The sequence below is a fragment of the Zeugodacus cucurbitae genome, chromosome 3 (assembly GCF_028554725.1).
Source record: "Zeugodacus cucurbitae isolate PBARC_wt_2022May chromosome 3, idZeuCucr1.2, whole genome shotgun sequence".
Lineage (NCBI taxonomy): Eukaryota > Metazoa > Arthropoda > Insecta > Diptera > Tephritidae > Zeugodacus > Zeugodacus cucurbitae.
This window is the reverse complement of record NC_071668.1, coordinates 31,784,670-31,807,537: the sequence shown is the minus strand read 5'-3', so window position 1 is coordinate 31,807,537 and position 22,868 is coordinate 31,784,670. Positions and strand designations below refer to the sequence as shown.

The window sequence follows — 22,868 nt, the reverse complement described above, 5'->3', positions numbered from 1 at the left end:
CGTGTTTTTTGAGTTATGACACTATTCATGTAAAAGAGCGATATGTACATGCAATGCGTTAGTCAAATATCTGACAACTTAAATGTAATATGTTTGAAAATCCAAATATTACGTATACGGAGCTAGGGGAAGTTATGTCCCCATTTCACCTATTTTTGACATAGAAACACATCATTAGTAGAAAACGTTTATATCTGAACTTCTTAAAAATATGTGAGAGATTTACCAATATTTACGATAAGAAATTATCTATTGGTACCGAGGTCTTGATGTTCGAAATCTGGGGCTTTGAAAAATTGTAGTCAGATTTCCACAGTTTTTAAACGAGGGATGCCACACCTCAAATTCAGTTTTTGTATAAAGTTTTGTTCCGGTATCTTCATTTGTTCTTAATGTATATATTATAAAGTGAACAAATCAGTACAGAACCGATTTAAATGAAATTTTGCACACTATGTGCAGTTAGTTTCAACTTTAGAGAGGGGATAGTTTATCTTTGTAATATTAGTCGCAATGCCCGTCTGTCTGACCGTACCGCGTTTCAGTCATTTGAGAACTTGTCTAAAAATCTATATATCTTTATAAAACGTTGGACCACTGCAACGCCTTAAAGAAGTAAATTTTATAGGCTAGTCAGTAGAGGAAAGCGACACTTCAAAACTTGAGAATATAACATAACTTTCAATTCTGACAACACATGTGAAGATATTGGAATAAAAATTAAAAAAATTAATTCAATATATGTACATACATATTTGCATATTACAGTACTCCCCGGTTAAGTGCCCATTCTTAACATGCATTAATTTTGAGACACTTAAGCGGGGAAGGCACTTAAATGAAGGCACTTAAGTGCCTCGAGGTACTTACCAAGTTTTTTTGTAATGTAAAAAAATAATATGTATATATGGTACTTGCCCAGTTGGGAGAAAACCTAGCTAGAGACAAGTTAAATTAGAATATTGTGCTGAATTGAAAATGTTTTTAATTGAGAATAATATACATATATATAAAAAATAAATTAATATCATTATTATTCTTTTTTATCATCTAATAACTTTATAATGAGTCATAATATTGACATTTAAACCGGCCAAAACGTTCTTATCTATATTTGTCACTAAAAATATAAATCAAATAGTTAACTAGAATATAATTTAACGTATACCTTATCCACATATATTATCCTTAATATATTAATTGTAATTTTTAATTGAGACGAGCCTTAATATGGTGTTTTATAGAAAATGCGCAACAACGACTCAATTTGCTTAGAATCGGTAATTTACTTTGGTGATTTCTACTAAAAGTAGTTGGTGCCCCTAATTACTTAACTTATTTATAAGTATGTAGTCATTTAACTACAATAAAATCAACACCTCTGGGGTCACTGTTGATATAGCCTTATATCTTTTTGAATTTTTGCGTTGTGTAATTTGTATAGTTTCTGTCAGAGGAAGGCAATACAATTAAAAGCATTGGTTTTGCAGTTAGAACTAACCTTCAAATGACTCCTGAAATCAAATGACTTTAGAATCATAATATGGTATACATTTTCTAAAATATATTGTTTTGTAATTTACTATAAAAACAAGTAAGGAAAGGCTAAGTTCGGGTGCAAACGATCATTTTATACTCTCGCAATTTATTGATATATTTTTATTAAGATAACACACAATTTGACCCAATTTGAAAATCGTATAATTAGGTATATGAGAGCTAGGAGAAGTTACACTATTAGAAGAAAAATATTTGCTCTAAATTAAATTAAGATACCTGAGAGATTTACCGAAATTTTCGGTGAAAAATTACCATGGGGCACTGAACTTTTCATATTCGATATTCGGGGCTTTGAAAAGTTATAGTCCGATTTCGACAATTTTTTCACAAGTGATGCCACAAATCATATACAGTATTTGTGTAAAGTTTTATTTCGCTCTCTTTATTGATTCCTTATGTATATATTATAAAGTGAAGGAATAAGATGGAGTTCAAAATTGAGTTACATGGGAAGTTGTCGTGGTTGTGAACCGATTTAATCCATTTTCCACACGTGTCATCAGGGTGTCAAAAAAATATTATATACTGAATTTCATTCGAATCGGTAGAGTAGTTCCTGAGATATGGTTTTTGACCCATAAGTGGGCAATGCCACGTCCATTTTCCACTTTGTAAAAAAATCTGAGTGCAGCTTTCTTCTATAAAATTTAGTATTTCTGACGTGTTTCGTTAGTGAGATAAACCACTTTTAGTAATTGTCAACCTAACCTTTGTATGAGAGGTGGGCGTGGTTATTATCCGATTTCTTTCATTTTTGGACTGTATTAAGAAGTGGCTAAAAAAACGACTGCAGAAAGTTTGGTTTATATAGCTCTATTGGTTTGCGAGATATGTCGATAAAACCTATTTGGGGGCGGGGCCAAGCCCACTTCCCCAAAAAAATTACATCAAAATATGCCCCTTCCTAGTGCGATCCTTTATTCCAAATTTTACGTTTATAACTTTATTTATGGTTTAGTTATGACACTTTATGTGTTTTCGGTTTTCGCCATTTTGTGGGCGTAGCAGTTGTCCGATTTTGCCCATTCGAAAGCAACCCTCTCACGGTCCCAAGGAACATGTGTTCCAAGTTTCATGAAGATATCTCAATTTTTACTCAAGTTATTGAGATTTTGACTCGTCTCGTCACCCTGATCATTTTGATATACATAACCCTATATCTAACTCGTTTAGTTTTATGAGTTACAAACAACCGTTATGTGAACAAAACTATAATACTCTCTTAGCAACTTTTGTTGCGAGAGTATAAAAATGGGAACACTTTTATTACTATTTATGGTTAAAGGAAAGTCATTATTTCCCTTTTTAAGTATTTCCAAAACACAAATTCAATAATTTAGCGTTAAAACAAAATAAAATAAAAAATATTTCAACTAGACAAACTAATAAAGCGCTTTTATTGTCACATGTTTATGATATGTACATTATGCGTACAATTATTTTTCTAATTAAAACCAATTGAAATTTGAAAATTAGTTACGAATTTGTAAACGCTTCTGTTTATTTTATATAATAACACCATTGTCAGCCTGGTGCTGTTGGCACTAAATAAATTCAGAGCTTTTTGATAATCGGAACATAAAAGCCAAACTCAAAGTGCTTGATATGATTTTAGTATATCTACGATTCGAAGATTGAAGATACTAAACCTGAAAAACTCTACAAGTCGCTTATCATTCCCGTCTTGTTTTATGGTGCAGAAGATTGGACGATGTCAACATCAGATGAGACGACACTAGGAGTTTTCGAGAGGAAAATTTTGCGTAGGATTTATGGTACTCAGAACACTGGCAACGGCGAATACCGCAGACGATGGAACGATGAGCTGTATGAGTTATAGTACAGCGAATAAAAAGACAGCGGCTACGTTGAATAGGTCATGTTGTCCGAATGGATGAAAACACTCCAGCTATGAAAGTGTTCGATGCAGTATCCGCCGGAGAAAGCCGAGGAAGGGGAAGGCCTCCGCTCCGTTGGAGGGACCAGGTGGAGAGCGACCTGGTTCCACTTGGAATCTCCAACTGGCGCCGAACCGCGAAGGAAAAAGAGGAGTGCCGGCTAAACGGTTCAACGCCCATAACATACATAGCTTCACTTGTATGTTTGTAACTTTTCCACTGCAAGATGCGCCTAAAAGTATGCAACATATGTAAATATCCTTACATATCCTTAATGAAAGTATACTTATGTATATAGCGGAAAATTTAAAATGCTAAGACGCGCTTAACAAAAATATGGGATAACATAAATGTAAAGATAAAAGCACACCAAGAGAAATGATATGAAATTATGCAAAACCATTGGCTTTCAGGTAATAAAAATTAGTTTTGTAATAGCAAAGCTAGGCTTATAATATGAAGAACTTTTGGCGGTCATCAAAACAAGACCTACAATAAACACTTCCGAAAAGCAACTGCAATAGAAAACTCGTATTAATATGTTTTCCACCTGTATCTTTAAATGGTTGATACTTTTTTCAGTGGTACTTAAAATATTTGAGCGACTCTCAAATTGAGCAACTCACGATTTTTAACCAAAAATACAAATATGTTTCCTAATACTATGTTTACATATAACGAGATTATCTCCATTTACGAGCTGAACTCGATAATCTGTAATTAAGAACTGAGATTCCCCCACAAAATTCCTCTCTGGATAATCCGAGATTATAAAATTATCTCGTTTTATACAACTAGATTTTCGGTGTTATTCCTAGGTTTATCGATCATTTTGCGAAGAAGAGGAGAAATGTCAAATAAAAATGTAAACAAAAATGGCCGACAGCGAGAGAAATATGTGTGATACAACAACAAAAGCAACACATTTGACAATTGATTATCTCATTTGGCTATATGTAAACGGTTAGCTTATTGAACGAGCTTAGAACGAGATTATTTTCATATGTAAACATACTATTAATTATTTTATTCAGCATATATTAAGAATTGTTTTTAATTTTTTAGTTTGATGTGGTTAGAAGCGTGTTTTTTAGTTTTTAAACTGTATTTATTAATCAAATGTATATCATATCTATGTCATTTCCTACTTATTATTTTTCATGGATATTTTTTATAGTTGTTCAATTCAGTCATAGTTTTGGGAGTTGGTGACCACTCTAGATTACGCCTGGTTTTGCTATGTTAGCTTTCGAAAATACCGTTGATTACTTGTTGTCCTCTATAAAGGAATACACGTACACCTGCGCGTGTATGACTAAGACAAAGAGTAGAATCGCAGAAGTGAAATGTGCAACTGTTGCAAAGCATTTCTATTGCAGTAGTGTGCACGCAATACACGACACACAAACGAACAAAATCTATAGAGAAAAAAACATAAAAAGCCACAGCTACATAAACGGAGCTCGTCAAGCCGGAATATGGTAGACGCCAATTGACCCAAATTCATTCTTCCAATACTTCTCTTGCAATTTATAATGAACCGCAAACAAGTTCCTATCAAACGACGATAACGGGTCAATAATTTCTATCGCTGATTCTGACCAAAGCACTTCTTGATATATATTTGTACATAAAATGGATGACTAAAGTGATCTGCGTAAATGCAGAGTAATTAAAAATATGACATTTATTTTTCAGTTTCGCACAACAAACAAACTCTAAAGGTTATTTTGGTATATTAAGAATATTCTCAATGATAATTTTCTTACATTTTTATACTCTCGCAACAAAGTTGCTAAAGAGAATATTATAGTTTTGTTCACATAACGGTAGTTTGCGGTTTACATTGCGGTTGTCATTGAAAATGGGCGAAATCGGACCCTTGCCACGCATTATACAGCCATAAATAAAGTTATGAAAATAAAATTTGGTACAGAGGATCGGAATTTTTTGTATATATCTTGCAAACCAAAAAAATTGTATAAACCAAACTTTCTGCAGTCGTTTCTTTTATCCATTTCCTTATACGGTCAGAAAATTAAAGAAATCTGATAATAACCACGCCCACCTCCCATACAAAGATTATGTTGAAAATGATTAAAAGGGCGTTAACTCACTAACGAAAAACGTCAAAAACACCAAATTTTTCATAAGAAATGGCAGATGGAAGCTGCACTCAGATTTTTTTATAAAAAATGGGAAATGGGCGTGGCGTCGCCCACTTATGGGTCAAAAACCATATCTCAGGAACTACTCGACAGATTTCAATGAAATTCGGTATATAACACTTTCTTGGCACGCTGATGACACGTATGGAAAACCACAGCAACTTCCCATGTAACTCAATTTTGAACTCCATCTTATTTCTTCACTTTATAATATATGTATACATAAGGAACAAATGAAAATAGCGAAATAAAACTTTACACAAATACTGTATATGGTCTGTGGCATAACTTATTAATTGTCGAAATCGGACAATTAATTTAAGCCCCGAATATCGAATATGAAGAATTCAGCGACCCATGGTAATTTTTCACCGAAAATTTCGGTAAATCTCTCAGGTATCTTAATTTAATTTAGAGCAAATATTTTTCTTCTATTAGTGTAACTTTCATATACCTAATTATAGGATTTTCAAATTGGGTCAAATTGTGTGTTATCTTAATAAAAATATATCAATAAACTGCGAGAGTATAAAATGTTCGTTTGCACCCGAATCTGTTTTGTTATGTTTTTTTATATTTATTGTTATTAATAAGTATTTTTGTTATTAATAAGAAATAAATGTGACTTTCACTCTAAAAGAGAAAATAGTAGATCGAAGTATGTACTTAATTATAATCAAAATTGTTACATCTTCAGCAGTCCTCTTAAGCGGGGATTACTGTATTCTAAAAAAAACTCGAGCGTGATGTTTTCCTTATAAGAGTGTGCCTCTGTACCATGCAACCATGACAAATGAAAATCTTTAAATGAAGAAGTGGTCGCAGAAAAGATGACCGCCTTAGATCATGTTAATAGAATGGACGAAAACAATCCAGCGTTGAAAGTGTTCAATGCAGCACCCGCTGGTGGAAGCAGAGGAAGTCTTCCACTTCACTCGTTGGAAAGACCAGGTGGAGAGCGACCTGATTTCTATTGGTATTTCCAATTGACGCCAAACAGCTAGAAGAAGTGATGAATGGTGCGCTCTTACAGATTCGGCTATAATCACATAAGCGGTGCCTACGCCAAATATATATAAATACTTGCTGTCCCGGCGGCAAACTATCTTCCGCCTTAGAGGCAATAAATTAGCTGATTTTGGATGTTATTAAGTTAATTTTTTTATTTGGATGGCCTTGTGTTTGTTAAAATTTATAGCGAATGCAAGACTAATCGGAAATTGAAATCGTTTAAACTGAAACGGCATATCGGTTGGGATCATCGGGATAATCGGAATGAGAACTTTCTCTGCTTCGAACTATCTTTTGATTGTTCAGCAATTTACTTACCACCCAATGCGTTCCGTTGCATGTTTTTGGTTGGTTTAAGTTTCAATCCGCTTGATTCGTCGACAGGTACTCGACCATTATCAATAGTCAGCAATTGCTCAGAAAAATCTTCAACAGCATTGTCGTTTTGTAGTGCGACTCTCATGTTTGTTGTTAGCTTAAGTTTTTTCATATAATGCCATAAAATCGATAATATGAGGCTATGTTCGAAAATCGAAGAATATAATGTTTTGACTTATGACTCACTCTCATGGAAAAATAGTTTGGTCCAATACCCAGAAAAAAATTAGATTTTTCCGTAAAGTGTAATCATAATTTAATTTTATTTTCGGAAATTAGTATGAACATTTTATAACAAATCATCAGCCATCTACAAACATATTGGTCTGGCAGAAGTAGACCCAAACTTTATTCAAATTCTTTCGCTTCAATGAAAAGGCAAGGAATATTCGGTCAATGGATAAATAATGTTGAACCGATTATATAGTACAACAGTTTTATTTGGAATTTTTAAACACGTTTTTGCATTTTCGTTTGGACTGTGGCTTAGTTTTCTTCCATCGCTCATGTTTGAAATCAATTACGTGAAGTAAAGAGATCAGCATCTCAATATATACAACTGAATAAGATAATTAAAGAAACGGTTGCAAGGTTTTTACATAAACATTTAATTTCAGCGAACTATTTTACATTTACGCAATTATTAATTAAAAATTAGAAAACAAAACAGATAAAAATGAAGCAGTATTGCAACCCCAGGTATTGGTAAATATCTTCTACTATAGGAAACTTTCTGAACAGTTTTTGAACATACGATTTCGAAAAAAAACATTAACACACAAAAAGAATGAGAAATCTGTTTACTTGCCGAATCTTTTATAATTGAATTATGATATTTTTTTAATTTCATAATTTTCATAATTTTTTGATTCATAATTTTTTTGTTTTTCAGTTTTGTTTTCTTTTTTTATGAAATGAACGCCTACTCTGATGTTTTGAATAATAAATTTGTGTTTCATATGGAATGTTTATTCACGTTCTCGTCACGTGAATGGAATAAAAAGTATCCAATGTCCTGCCCCCGGTCCTAAGCTACCTGCAAACCAAATTTATGGCAAATCGGTTCAGCCATTCTTAAGTTAGCAGCAGCTCATAGCGGATGATTCTCTTCCAATCCCACCAAACACACAGCAAAACCTTTATGGCCGTCGATCCCAACTTGGCCACTGTTTGGGACGATTGGTGAATCCTTAATTGAGAAGGAGCAGGCGATCAAACACGACCGTTTTCGCTTGATATTGTCGTATGTGATCCATTTTTCGTCGCCAGTCACCATCCGCTTCAAAAATGGGTCGAGTTCGATCCGTTTCAGCAGCATATCGCAGGCGTTGATTCGGTCAAGAAGGTTTTTTTGCGTCAAATCATGCGACACCCAAACATCAAGCTTTTTTGTGTATCAAGCCTTCTGAACATGGTTTAAAATGGTTTGATGACTAACTCCTATCTCCTGGGCAGTGCCACAAGATGCCACATTACGGTCTAACTAGATATTTTCCATGATTGATCGGTATTCGTCGTGACAGGTCTTCCGCCGGCTGGCTTATCCATAGTGTCGTTTTCACCCGCTCTGAATCGTCGAAAACATTCCTCCGCAGTTTTACCTTTAACGAAGGAAAACTTTAAAATAGCGCGAATTTCGGTGTTAATGAACTCCATGTTTACACGTCTGTAACTGTTGAACGCAATATCCATACTAATCATGCATAGCGTCGTTTTGTAGGTTATGTCAAAACCTTTCAAAGATGTATACTACTGCCAGATACGAGCTCTGTAGTGCTTTATACATAGCCGCGAAATTCAAAATAAAAAAGGCGGAAAGGATATTTGCCATTCTAATATATAATATATAAGATATATATATATATATATATATATAAGTAATAATTTAAATATACATATTTTTATATTAGGTTAGTTTTTCAAATTTTCATCTTTAAGTTCAGAAATGAAAATTCAATATCAGCGATATACATATGTATAAGCAATTATTTTGTTCCATGAGTTTTGATGTAGCAATTTTTGCAGATATTGTATAGTTTTTTCTGTGTGTTTTGTTGTTGTGTCTTTGAACGGATTGGGATACTTCGCAATTCGTGCACCGGGCAACGGTTTTAGAAGTCTTAGTCCCCCTAACATTTATGACGAATTGATTTCAATTTCAAGGAGGCTGAAAAATCACAGTATATAATGAAAAGTAGGAGACCGACATATAGTATAGTTTAGAATTAAGTTTTTAATTTTTATTTAATTAAAGAGCAATAAAATATACTAGAATGGATTGAAAATAATAGTAAATTTCTTTGAAAAGTGAAACATAAACAACTGAAGAATTTATTGAGTTTAAATAAAGATCTTCCACCCATATTCGCCATTATCTGAACTATTTAGGTCAAAAACAGCTATTCGAAGAGACTGACCTTGATAGTGATAACGTAACACATTCTCGCGAGAATTAAAATTAAAAGATGTTTCTTAATTATGCACATCTGGGAGGCACATAAGAAAACTGCTTCTAGGGACACCTCATTAAGTTTCGAAGGAATTTAACGCATATTTTTACATACACGCTGTTGTATCATTACCTTCACATTTAGAAATGAACAAACATAAACTTAGAGACAACATTTAGTTGCGCTGATCAAATCTAGCCACTCTGGCTATAAAATTAAAACTATTAGCAACATTCAAACTCTAGCATTTATTCTTTAAAGCATTCGCGCGTCGATTGCAACCAGTGCGAATAATGGCGAATGATGGCCAAATATCGCAACGAACACACAAAAAACAGTTAAAGTGGGTTGAATAAAGCAATTAATCGAAAAACTCAATTTCGAAGACAAAACAACATCAGGTAAGCCACTTAGGCAAGTGTACTAAATGCTAAAAAGTAGCATAACAAACTGCAATGGCGTTTTTATATGTATGTTCACGTACTTTATACACAAATTGTAGTATTACAAATGTGCATATATTTTGCTACGCATGTATCTACCTCATATGTAGTATGTATATCCATGAATTATTAAATAAAACGTATGTACATATATGTAATAGTATTAATAAATACTAGTTAAAGGCGACTTTCAATACAACAACAAAAGAAAAGTGGAGAAAGTCATTTTGCAGCGCTAGTCTATAGCTTAGTACGCATGCATTGCTTGTTTTTGGTTGGAGTAGTAGTATTATGAATCAGCAAATAGACCCACTAATTTTTGTACCATACACAAATGTATATATGTATGTATGTATATATACTTGTATGCTCCTTATATCCATGCATTTTAACTATGAAATTTGAGTATGTATTGTTGTTGCTATTTGTTGTGTTGTTGTGTTGTTGTGTGTGCAGCCTTAATAGCAATCACTTGGAAAATGTGCTTAAGGCTTAAGCTCAATTTATGCATAGATTTCTTCTCTTCTTTGATTGTGTTCCACTAAATGCTCTCTCTCATCATCAACAAATAGCGGCGCACAACCCACCATGCGGGGCATGCCATGCCTCAGACAAAACTGTGAATGGATTACTATCTTATTAACTAGTACTATTAGTCACAGAGACAGTAAGTTTCAAGTTAACAGAGTAGTGATATGATTTCTTCATCGTAAAGTGAAAAAATTAGATGGATTTAAAATTTGTGTTACACTGAAATTATGCGTATTTGTGAATCGATTTCGGCCCAACTTAATATCAGGATATCAAGAAAATTATATGTGTCACATTTAGTTGAAATTGGTAGACTAACTCTTGAGATAAGGATTTTCCGCAAAGATGGGTGGTGCTACTTACAGTGTCCATTTTTGATAGTGATGTAGTTCGTCTGTGTCGTCATTATTGTAAATGCACACGCTTCTGTTGTTTTACTTTAGCGAGTTAACGCACTTTGAATAGTTTTCAACCAAACCATTATATGGTCTGGTATTTACATTCATCAATTTACGGTTTACATTCACATGTCCCTCCATACTGTGATTTTATGTACCGAATTTTACTTTTATAGGTTAAATTAATTCTTAGTTATAGCATATAACTCTATATTCATGTCAATTAGTTTTAGATAAGCCGAACTATGACGTTATGTGTTAACGTTTGAGAGTTCGCAACATTTTATTGACTTCCCAATGCTACAGTTTGACAAGGGGCAAATCGGTTAACAACCATCCATCTTTCAGAATTATAGTTAATTAGTTAGTACAATGAATTTATTTATACAAGTAATCCATATAAGAAAAGTCGGAGAACTAACATTTGTACAAAAATTTTGTTTAAAAACACATTTAGCATTTTTTAGAAATCGCTGATTGGCCAGAAAACAAGTTTCTTCATCGAATATATAATTTAAATATACAGTATTTTTCCGAAATAACGAATATTCGTTTTAACGGAAACCGCTTATAACGAACAAGCAAATTTTTTACACTGAGTACTTTAAATAACGAACATCGGGGATTTGTAAGTACTCGGTTTAACGAACAACTTGAAGAAGACATATGAAGAAAGAGAAAAAAATCAAATAACATCGAACCAAAATTAAAAAAAAAACATGAACAAATTCAAAAGAAATGTGCAAATTGAAAAAATTTTGAATTTTATAAAAAAGATTAAAAGTATTGATCAGCACCAAATAGAAGTATAAGTGTCAGGATTGGTCCATTTTGGAAGAATTTGTTGGATTTGAATTGTTTTGTTATGGTTTTTCATTTTTTAACAAATAATTAATAAAACAATTTATTTACGGATATTTAACTCATTTTTATTGAAAAATATACCTCTAAGTGAGTACTCGAATTAACGAAAAATTCGATATAACGAACAGGCCTGACAATTAATGTGTTCGTTATTTCGGAAAACAACTGTATTTGTCTTTTCATTAGTACTTATATATTTTACATACCTTTTATATGTATTAAATACCTATCATAAGCACATAAAAATTACTTTACGAATTATCCTTGCAGAAAGGCTAAAAAATTCGTTTTTGTGTTTTAAAAGCCAATTATATTACCACCAATATAGTATGTATATTGACCCACTTCACTAGTAAATATTTTTAAAACACTTATTTATTATTAACTGTACACATTGTTCTCCACATTGCCACAAATTATGGCCAAAACAACATCGCATAAATGTATACAATTCGTTGTAACTAATTTAAACGTTTTTGCATTTTTATTTTTTAGGTATTATTTTTTTAAATTTATTTTTGTATTATTTTTTTTATAGACTGACCTAAAGCTGTTTAGGTAAACCGGTTCCGTTACTCATTTTATTAAAGAATACATTTGTATTATATATTTGGTAAATGGTTACTCCAACGCCATATTCGTTGGCGAAAGAATATTATTAAATTTATTCGGAGCTCTAACCGGCGCACGCAGAATTGTTAATTAGAAAATTGCCACAGTATTTGCATTATACTCTAACGGTATGTGTACATGAGTATGCTGTTGGTATACTTGTAAGTATCGTTAAAGTTACTTTAAAATCTCGCGTGTTGCATTGTCCGTAATGGGCACAGCGTTGTCTACTTTAGCTAACAGTAACACAAATGCACATTAGCACAAAACTCTACCGGAATCCTGTACCGCATTCCGCACCACCACAACGCACAGCGATCGTAGCGTACCGTAGATACTAGCCGAACAACTGCTTTGGCCGGCACACGATATTGGGGTACCATTAACATACAAACACGAATATATGCTTTGTTGGTGTTTAGAACAGGTTTTTGAATGGTGAAAAATCCAACTGTTAAGTTTTCTGTATGTAAGTGTGAGTGATATACATAAGTAGATAAAGCATATTGTAAATATCTATGATGATATTAAAAAACAGCAAGTGTAATGAAATATGTTAAATTAAACTTTTTTTCTGTAAATTGGTTTCAAGTTGTATTAATACACCGATTTACATACATATATACATACACACATAAGTATGTACATATAAATAGTTGTTTTTTAAGTTGATGCTTATCGTAAATATGAATATTAGTAATATTTGTTCCGAAGCAACATATACACATACAATATCTGCACCGATATGTGTTAATAAAACGATCACAACAACAGACCAATTAACACTTCGAGACCAATGCAGCAGGCGCACTTTACTCACACGCGAGAGATAAACCACTTGTTTATAATTTATTATTCATATAAGTATCTGTGTATATGTACAAACAAACGTGCACATTCAAACTTATGCATGAGTATTCACCTTTATTTTTTTTGAAAATAAAAGCAGAAAATCAGTTCACCACTAAAATTAATGACGGTTCAAACCGAAAGCCAGCCACAGTTACGTTGTGGCAAGCCGAAACCTCAAGATACGACTGGTGAAATACATAACTTCAAGCACTTGTCCAACCAACAGAAGACGCATATTTTTATTACAGAAGAACAGCAGCAGAGCCAGTGTTAATACTGAAACCGGCATACAGTGGTAAATAGCAGCAAATGAGCAGAGTAAATTTACTTACCCAAAATGAAATTTGATGCATATACTGTTGCGAACTACTCGAACGGAATAAACTTCATTATAAATTTCAAAAATATATTTGCTTAATACTATTTGCGTTGCAATTAATGCAAAACTTCTTTGAACGTGCTCACAATTCGAAAACTATACAAATTTCAATTTTTTTAAGAAATCCTTCTAAAAAAGTTAAATTAATAAAATTTTGTACTGCTTACATAAAAAGTAAATTGAAATCATGGTATCGATATGTACCCAATCGATGATAAAAAGCTAATAAATGTTTTGATGTTTTTTAAATTTGTTATATACAAGTTTAAAAATTAATATTAGTACTTGAAATTATATATAATAAAATAGCTGTAATCGATTGGTCACTTCTCTACCAGTCGATGACAGCTAATATACCCGGTAAAAAATATTTGGATTAATACCAAAATCGAGTAATAAAGGAGTAATGACTTGTTCATCCATTTCGAGCATTAAGTGAGTAATAAAGGCATTTTCGTTAGTTTTTACGAAAATTGTTTGTTTTCTCGCTTATTGATACATTTTGGAGGAATAAACGAGCTAATAATATGCGAACGGATACTTCTATTGCTCGTTTATTATTCCAAAATGTATCAATAAAGGATTAACCATAACGGCCCGTCATAACTGTTAATTTTTGCGGTATTTTTTTGTTTGCAATAAACGCGTATTTTGTCACTTTAAAATAGTTTGAAATTTGTAATCAACGCGTGATCATTATTGAAGTATCGCAAATATAATCGGGTAAAAATTGATTAACTATAAGAAGCATATGTAATTAATTTAAAAAAATGTGTGAAAATATTTATTCCAAGCATCACCTAAGGCGATTAAAGAAAAAAGAAATTCAAAAATGTTCTACCAAGAATCGTTCTACTTCTTGTGAAGAGGCGTCGAAACCAAATGATTTGATATTAACACATTTATATAATGAACTTGAAACCACAATTTATAATAATTGCACATAAAAAAGGTAAGATCTGAGCTTTTATATTTTAATTTATATTAATTATAATTAATTTATATTTATAAGTTAAACATATGTATGTATATGTTAGCTATTTTTTCATCTTTTCAGAATCAGTTAAATAAAAAAAATTCGTCTTATGGGGATTTTGAAAAAGGGATTCAAATCTGCTTCGTCTCAGAAGTATTCCTGAATATTAAAGTAGCTATTAACTTGATTTTAAATTATTATAACAGTGTATATAATGTATGTGAATTACTAATTCTTATATTTTGAAAATTAAAACATTGAATTAAATTATTCAAAAAACTGTTTATATTTTTCTCTCTCTGCTCTTTTTAGATGTAAATAATATTATTATTTTTTGTGCTCTTACTGGAGGTAAAAATCATTACTCTTTTTGTGCTTCTATTCCAAAATCATTACACCTTTTGTACTCTTTCTTTCTGTCTGCTCTCGTTTCGGAGGTTAAAGAGAGCTCAAAAGAAAGCTCGGTTTGCGCTCCATTAGGAGCTCAAAAGGAGTGATCCCTCGTAAGGACATGCTATGTTAAAAAGGAGTAATAAATGCATGGGCCTCGGAGCATTGTGGAGTAATCCATTACTCGCAAAGGAGCGATCTAAGATTAATCTTTGGATTATACGATTTTTTACTGGGTATTCTTTTTGGCATAGTACTACACACATTTGCGCATGTTTCTGACGAAATGTAATTCCACGCCTGCTGCACTTTATCTAGAGACCGACCGAATAATCAAAATTCAGTATGGGCATCGATTCTTTCTACTTCTTTCGGATTACACTAAAATACTTTTTTCTTACTTTTTTGATTTCTTTAAAGCATAAAATTTGAATTTTTCTGTTTGCCATATAAAACATAGTGATTCACATTTGACTAAACTAATAAATCACAAAGATGATATTTTAAGTCTAGTATAAAGAAATTCACTAATTTTGCATTGAATTGAAGGTTTTATTTAGCACTGCTAGAAAGATTCGATCTTTGTCAAATATTCACAGTTTTGTTTAACAACTAGAAGCATTCGTAACTAGGAGAGGAATTAAATGGCCTATTTTCAATATTTTTTTTTTATGTGAACAATTATTTTTTTAATTCAAACTTTTTTCTGTCTTATAGACTGGGTTCTCATTTACTACTCTGTAGCAAAGTGTATTCAACAAAGTGAACTAAGTATATGACATTTAATTTTTTTTTACTCGAATTTCACATGTTTGTTGCCATTGATTTAACCCTTACATTTATTCAAAAATTCAATTATTGAAATTCAAAAGTAAACAAATTTCAAACCAGAAAAAAATTTTTAAATGAAGAAAATAAAATTCCGAATACTTTCTGCTTATGCAAACAACTCATGGAAGCAATTTACTAGTGTTTTGTGCTCCAACTGACAAATTGCAAAAAATTTTATCAATATATATTACATTGTTCAAGATAAAAAAGACGAGTTAATGTAAACAAATACATGAAGTGCTGAACACAAAGACGACGACACGACACGACGCACATAGGAGCATTTACCCTCAAAAACCGGACAAAATTGAAAATTACAAAATTCAACGATGGTACTCAAAATTGTTTTTTTTTTGGTACATAAATAACCGGTCTACAATGAACAGATCAAATGAATGACCTTCAGGCCGCTATATTGCCATACAAGTAGTCGAAACCTAGACTTCGTTCAGAACGCACATGATTATTCGCGAAACTCTCCATTGTTCTCGAGATTGTAAGTGGTTTTTTTTATGCGTGAACGGAATTCTTGGAAATATTTGTTATGGATTCAGGACAGCATGGTATGTATTTAATATTAATAATATAAAAATTAATTTAGTTAATGTACTATTATGTTTTATTCGAGAAAACAAGGAATCATTAAAAAAACTTAATTTTTTTTTTAATTTTTTAGAAATTAGTGTTTTTGTTATAGTGTTGGGCAAAGTTGAGCTTTGATTTTTTTTTCTTAGTGAACTACAGGGTTTCTACTTAACATATCAGCTTAAATATTTCCCCGTCTTTCCCCCCCTGTAAAAAAAAACGCGTTGAAAAAAGTTGATCAGCTGCAAAAAATTAGTACTGCTTTATGTTTTTTTTAATTGAATACTGAAATCCTGCTAAATTAGTTTAGACGGGTGGGAAGAGGGTATACATTTTTCGAAAATTACTGGAATTGAAAATGTGCAAGAAGTACATTAGGAATTTGTTCTATTATTTCGTTTTTTCAGGTTCAAAATCAAAAGTTATAGAGATGTCTCGAAAGACATTATATATGCTTTGTAGGGAAAGCGCTGCGAGAAAATGGGAAGATAAAACGTCATATATGAAAAAAAAGCTTCAAGAAATGATGAAGTGTCCAGAAGGCGAATTTCAAACTTTAAGTAATGATTTAATGAAGTAATGATTTGTCCAGTTATACTGAAGAAAGATTTGTCAAAAAATACGAAGAATGGCTTAACGCTTCCATTTTAGTACACAATTGGACGCCGAATACAAACTCTGGGCGCCCAAGCATACAATTCCAAGAGTTGTCTGATCGTAGTAAACGCCGGAACACTAAAGACCTTCGCGAGCAGATACCTGTCCAGGAGCTTACTTACGCAGCTAGCGTTAGTCAAAGGATGTCAGGTAATGCTGCTGCGTCTAAACTTATAATAGACGTAACTTCTACACCTACAAGAGCCATAAAATACAAAAAATAATAGAAGCTCAGAAGTATACAGGGAAAGGTCTGGACTATTAATAGACATGCCAAAAGCTGGTTTCGGAAATTCTAATTCGGGTAACACATCTCGAAGATTCTTCAGCGATCCAGATTTAGCTGCTGAAATTACAGGAATAAAAAAAGATTTCATAATCAAACTTAAGGTCATTCTAGAAGCAATGTCATCTGTCCATAAAATTGATGTAATGAAATTTCAAATCTTTTGCAAAGATACAGCAAAAATGTACGTGGAGAACTACTCCTGGCATCCAATGACGCCCACTCTTCATAAAATACTTGCACATGGCCCAACAATCATAAAACACGCTATCTTACCTATCGGTCAGTTATCAGAAGAGGCAGCGGAGGCTCGAAACAAGCATTATCGTCTATATCGACAAGACTTTGCAAGAAAATTTTCACGGGTTCAGTGCAACCAAGATGTTTAAACAGGCTTCTTCTCACATCTGATCCATTTTTAATTTGCCAGCGAAAACGTCAGCGAAGCAAAAGCCAACCCTTCTTGAGTGAAACTATAAAGCTCTTCGAGTCACAGGAACCAGAGGTCCACATCGACACTCAAACAGGGTTGCCTGAACATTCTGATGAATCAGAAGAGCCTTTGTAACAACACACACGGATGAGTTCTTCTTTTTTTGTTATAATTTTATTTTATCATTTTATTTGAATATATATTCAATATAAAATGTTCGGTTGCACCCGAAATTAGCCCTTCCTTACTTGTTTTATTTTAATATATTGCATTATTATATTCAATCATGCATTTTCATCCATAAAATCACTTAAAATAATTTTGTCCGGTTTTTGAGGGTAAATGCTCCTATGTGCGACGTAGCGACGGCTGACCACAAATGTCGCTTTGAAGTCAGCGTATTGAACATTTTGAAGACGGCAGCGACATATCAAACAGCAATTTCATTGTTGCCGTACTAACATCTTTCACTTCAATAAAATTTACATATTTACCCAGCAAGTCATGGGTACTGAAACTCCAACACATTCAAAGAAATTTTAATAACACCACTACACACACACATACACAACAAAGGGTAAAATGTGCATAAACATTTAACTCAACTCTTCTCTCATACAGCACCCTGAATGATAGAAAGAAACCACCAAAGTTCTCGTGTTTGAACAAGTTTTGTTTTGAGCTATATCATGGCTGCTTGTGAAGTATTATTTTGCGTGCTTTATTTAATTCAGTGATCTGTAGCCTAATTAATGTATAAATTATTGAAGCACGCATTTTTAAATAAGTAAAACGTAAAATAAAAGTTTTCTAAGGCCAAAATATGGAATTGAAGAGGGTGATACAGTAATACTTCATTGCACTATCAATTCGAAGCACGCAATAGAAGCTACGCCAACAATGGTCAACATCAGTGGCGAAACCATTGAATACGTAAATAATTGTTGAATATAATAATATTATCTTGCCTTAAATTCTAATTAATTTTCCACACAGATATTTCAAACCTCATATGGCGCGTTAAAGGTACGCAAACTTATTGGTGTCACTTATTGTAGCAGCGTAGAACTTTCGAAGCGATGGAATATGTGCTCCAAGCAAATCCAAAACTATGGACGCAAACGCTGCTACATGGAACACAAATCATTCACACACCAGATATTACGTTTAATGTCACTTTTTTGCGTGCAATTAAACCTTTTGGTCAACACAAGCACGAGAATTGGAACGACATGGTTTAGGTGTTTTTGAAACCGTTTATTATCACGACGTGTGTCAACTGGATTTTGCCAATGAGCTAGAGGGCAAAGCAGTTTCAGTATCTTTGAGCTTACTGGCACTTGGTCGTGCCATTAGCAGCTAAAACACAGAAATTAAAGGGTAAATTTAAGTGAATGTTTGTGCTCATAGAAATTTAAAAACTTTTTGTATGTTTAATTAGGAGAACTTTTTTGATTCATTTTCACCTTGTATTGAGGAATCATAACGTTGTTGTATCGCTTTACAAGGACATAAATTCACCGAATTTAGTTCAATGGAAATACTACAGCAAGAGCATGGATGTTAAGACTTGAACGGTGGCGTGTTAGATTTAGAATTCCTGAAACATAAGGTAATTATTACCAACTTTTATGTTGTTAAAATTCAAATTTTACTTTATATTTTATAGAAACCCTCCTCCCAGATGAATCTAGTACTAGTAAAATTAATGAAAGAACAGATCTTATAAAAACTCCGAAAGAAACCAAAAGAGTCCTCACATAATGTGCGCAGCTTACACTTCCAGACCGCACGGGGTATTTGACATTTTCCACTCTTCCTCCAGCCTTTGTCCGATAGCAAAAATTGTTCAAATATTCATTTTCACCTACTTTATACATATGTATATAGTGTAGTACGATAATATATGTATAAAGTAAATATAATAATAAACAACTAAATGGCATGATATTTTCAATAAATATGTAATATAATTAATGATTTTGTTATTAAATTCTCATTTGGGATTTTGGTAGAACTAACCGAAAACAGAGAGTATAGTTTCTGGGCTTTTGTGGGTCGCAGTACTGAAAGTGCACGTGGAGTTTTGGTTCGCAGTATTGGGTCTTTCATCCGTGATTGTACCAATACCATTCCCCAAATTGTGCAAGAGTATATATACATTGCTAAATGATGAATGTAATGTGCAAGAAAGGGATGAACGATCACACGTACACAATAGTTTCAGGTACTTTTGTCAATTCGCCCTTAAGAATGGCATAGAAACTTTCATTGAAACTGCGGGTACCGCTCCCTGGCATTTCACCGGTACCTGTCTTGCAGGGTAGTTTAAAGTGAAATTATTTACGTAAAAAATTGGCGATTTATTTGTTTTAAGTAATAGATTGTTGTTATAAATGATATATCAAAGCAAGTTTACGTCATACTTGTGAGAACTTTGAATAATTTTACATTTCGCATGTTAGTGGCAGCTCTACAGCGGCAATTGTCGTCGGCAAAATTAGGAACATTTATTTGGCGACAACGACAACTACAAGCCTGTTTTCGCGTAGTCGTGCTGTTGTCAAAAAAGCTGGGCCCATAAGAACGCGTGTATTTTAATATTTGACAGATGTCGTTCGTCGCTTGTCGTCTTCTATGTGTTCAGCACCAGAATTGTTTACCATTTTATTGTCAAAAACGGGTACGTCAAATACTTAGTTCACTTTGTTGAATACACTTTGCTCTGTAGCAGCAAATTTTCTAGATTCTTATTGTAATTGCTATCGCTACCGCTCTCACTTTGTCGAGAGCCACATCATAGCCTAGCATAACAATGTGAAAGTATGTGCTCTACTCTGCTCCGAGTTTTGTCAGAGCTAATGAAAATTTTCATGTAGCACGTGCTACAGCTCTCGCATGTGTTTGTTGTTTTTTCTTTTTTTTTGTGGCTCTCGACAAAGTGAGAGCGGTAGCAAGAGTAAAATGAAATGCTACGAGATGCGTAGTTTTTCAAACGCTGCTTATAAATCAGTGGTCGGCACGAGAGGAATTGTGACTGTGTAGGTGAGCACGAAATAAAGGATACCCAGTGAGAACTCTGTAACCATCAAATTTGAGAATGTTTTCAATGCTTTAATAAAACATGAATTTTTGTACTAATTTATTCATTTTAGTTATTTTATTATTTAAACAAATATATTAGATCACATAAGCATTAACTTTTCTGTCTTTAAATAGCTTAAAACCATAAATATAATACATAACATCAAACGACATTCATAATAGTAGGCATTTCGCGCAGGGCACTTATGCAAAGTGCTATAGCCATGCGCGATGTTTACTCGTTGCTGGTTCGACAACGACTGAACGATAGAGCGTAAGCGTACACAATTGCGCTATGCAGTGTCAACCACTATTATAGATACATATTTAAAGAATAATTTCTGAAATTTTCAAAAAAAAAAAAATTAAAACTCCTCCATTGAGACGTCATTTCCGGTGACCCCTCGTAGAAAAGGTGCATCCGCGTCGTCAACATAACTCTTGACAGGATCATCCAAAATGAAAAAACAAAAATAAGTGTTCTAGGTAAGACCATAAACTCGTGCTTGAACAAAGGAAAGACAAAAAAAAATAAAAATTTCGGTCATATTTGCTTGACATTTTTTTTTTTAAGTTGCAATTGAAAAAAGAACTTGTTCAAGTACGAGTAAATTGTATCTCGAACACCTATGCAAAATTTCATCAAGGTTCATCGGTTGAGTAGTTTTCGAGAAGATTTGACAACCGACGTTGAAAACATGGTTCCGAGAAAAACGCGTTTAAAGTTTTGAGGAACAATAATAACTGAGCGCACACCTTCCAAAGACTATATCTCCGAAACTATTATTCGGATCGACTTGAAAATTTAGGATAATATTCTTGAGATGTTTAATAAGCAAAAAACAAAAAACCTAGTGGGGTTACACTCCGGGAGTGCAGGCAGAAGTGAAAACTTGAACTTATGGCGCGTTGGGCACTTTTTTGGGTGAATATTTTTAGGTGCGCTCGCAACATGAGAAATTGTACATAAACAAGTAAGGAAGGGCTAAGTTCGGGTGTAACCGAACATTTTATACTCTCGCAATTTATTTATTGGACTTTATTTATATTATGTAATACACAATTAGACCCACATATTCGTCATATATATTGTATTAAGTCCATTGAAAGTTGGAAACCATAATATTAGACTAGAAGCACCGAGGTCCTCGTGTTCGATATATGGGCCTTAAAAACCTATGGTCCGATTTCGGCAATTTTTAGAATGGGGCTGCCACACTATAAACATAGTATTTGTGCAAAGTTCTGCACCGATATCTTCACTAGTGCTTACTTTATATATTGTAATGTAAACGATTCAGATCCACTTCAAAGTTCTGGTATATAGGAAGTAGGCGTGGTTGTGAACCGATTTGGCCTATTTTCACAACATATCATTGAGGAAACTATTACAAACCAAGTTTCATTGAAATCGGTCGAGTAGTTCCTGAGATATGGTTTTTGACCCATAAGTGGGCGACGCCACGCCCATTTTCCATTTTGTAAAAAAATGTGAGTGCAGCTTCCATCTGCCATTTCTTATGTGAATTTCTGCCATTTCTTATGGGAATTTAGTGTTTCTGCCGTTTTTCGTTAGTGAGTTAACCCACTTTTAGTAATTTTCAACCTAACCTTTGTATGGGAGGTGGCCGTGGTTATTATCCGATTTCTTTCATTTTTGAACTGTACTAAGAAGTGGCTAAACAAAACGACTGCAGAAAGTTTGGTTTATATAGCTCTATTGGTTTCCGAGATATGTACAAAAAACCAATTTGAGGGCGGGACCACGCCCACCTCCCCAAAAAAATTACATCCAAATGTGCCCCTCCCTAATGGGATCCTATGTTCCAAATTTCATTTTCATAACTTTATTTATGGCTTAGTTATGACACTGTATAGGTTTTCGGTTTCCGCCATTTTGTGGGCGTGGCAGGGACCGATTTTGCCCATTTTCGAAAGCAACCTCGTCAGGGTGCCAAGGAACATGTGTTCCAAGTTTCATTAACATATTTTAATTTTTAGTCAAGTTATCCTTTGCACGGACAGACGGACAGACGGACAGACGGACGGACAGACATCCGGATTTCAAATCCACTCGTCATC

General features: G+C 33.3%; 1 protein-coding gene and 1 long non-coding RNA gene across 9 annotated transcripts in view; one reads left to right on the top strand and one right to left on the bottom strand.

Moving 5' to 3' along the window:
• Positions 1–13,347, bottom strand: part of Lrig3_0 (leucine-rich repeat-containing protein 4B) — a 28,351-nt gene extending 15,004 nt beyond the window's left edge. Inside the window, exon 1 of one of the 7 annotated variants that reach the window (XM_029045589.2) lies at positions 13,236–13,347. The gene's annotated coding sequence lies outside the window, so the exon portion shown is untranslated. Of the gene's footprint in view, positions 1–6,955; positions 7,123–10,802; positions 11,090–11,907; positions 12,215–12,245; positions 12,764–13,089; positions 13,189–13,235 lie in introns of those variants that run through there. The other 6 variants (XM_011196463.3, XM_011196466.3, XM_011196465.3 and 3 more) reach the window with 6 other exon arrangements.
• A 2,386-nt stretch (positions 13,348–15,733) lies between these two features.
• LOC128920058 (uncharacterized) lies at positions 15,734–19,784 on the top strand. Of its 2 annotated transcripts, XR_008470177.1 has the most exons (6): positions 15,734–16,073; positions 16,128–16,304; positions 16,734–18,635; positions 18,699–19,082; positions 19,144–19,314; positions 19,372–19,782. It is a non-coding gene; the product is annotated as an uncharacterized LOC128920058 (long non-coding RNA). The 2 variants fall into 2 exon arrangements; XR_008470176.1 differs by having other exon boundaries at positions 15,734–16,304; positions 19,372–19,784.
• The last annotated feature ends 3,084 nt before the right edge of the window (positions 19,785–22,868 follow it).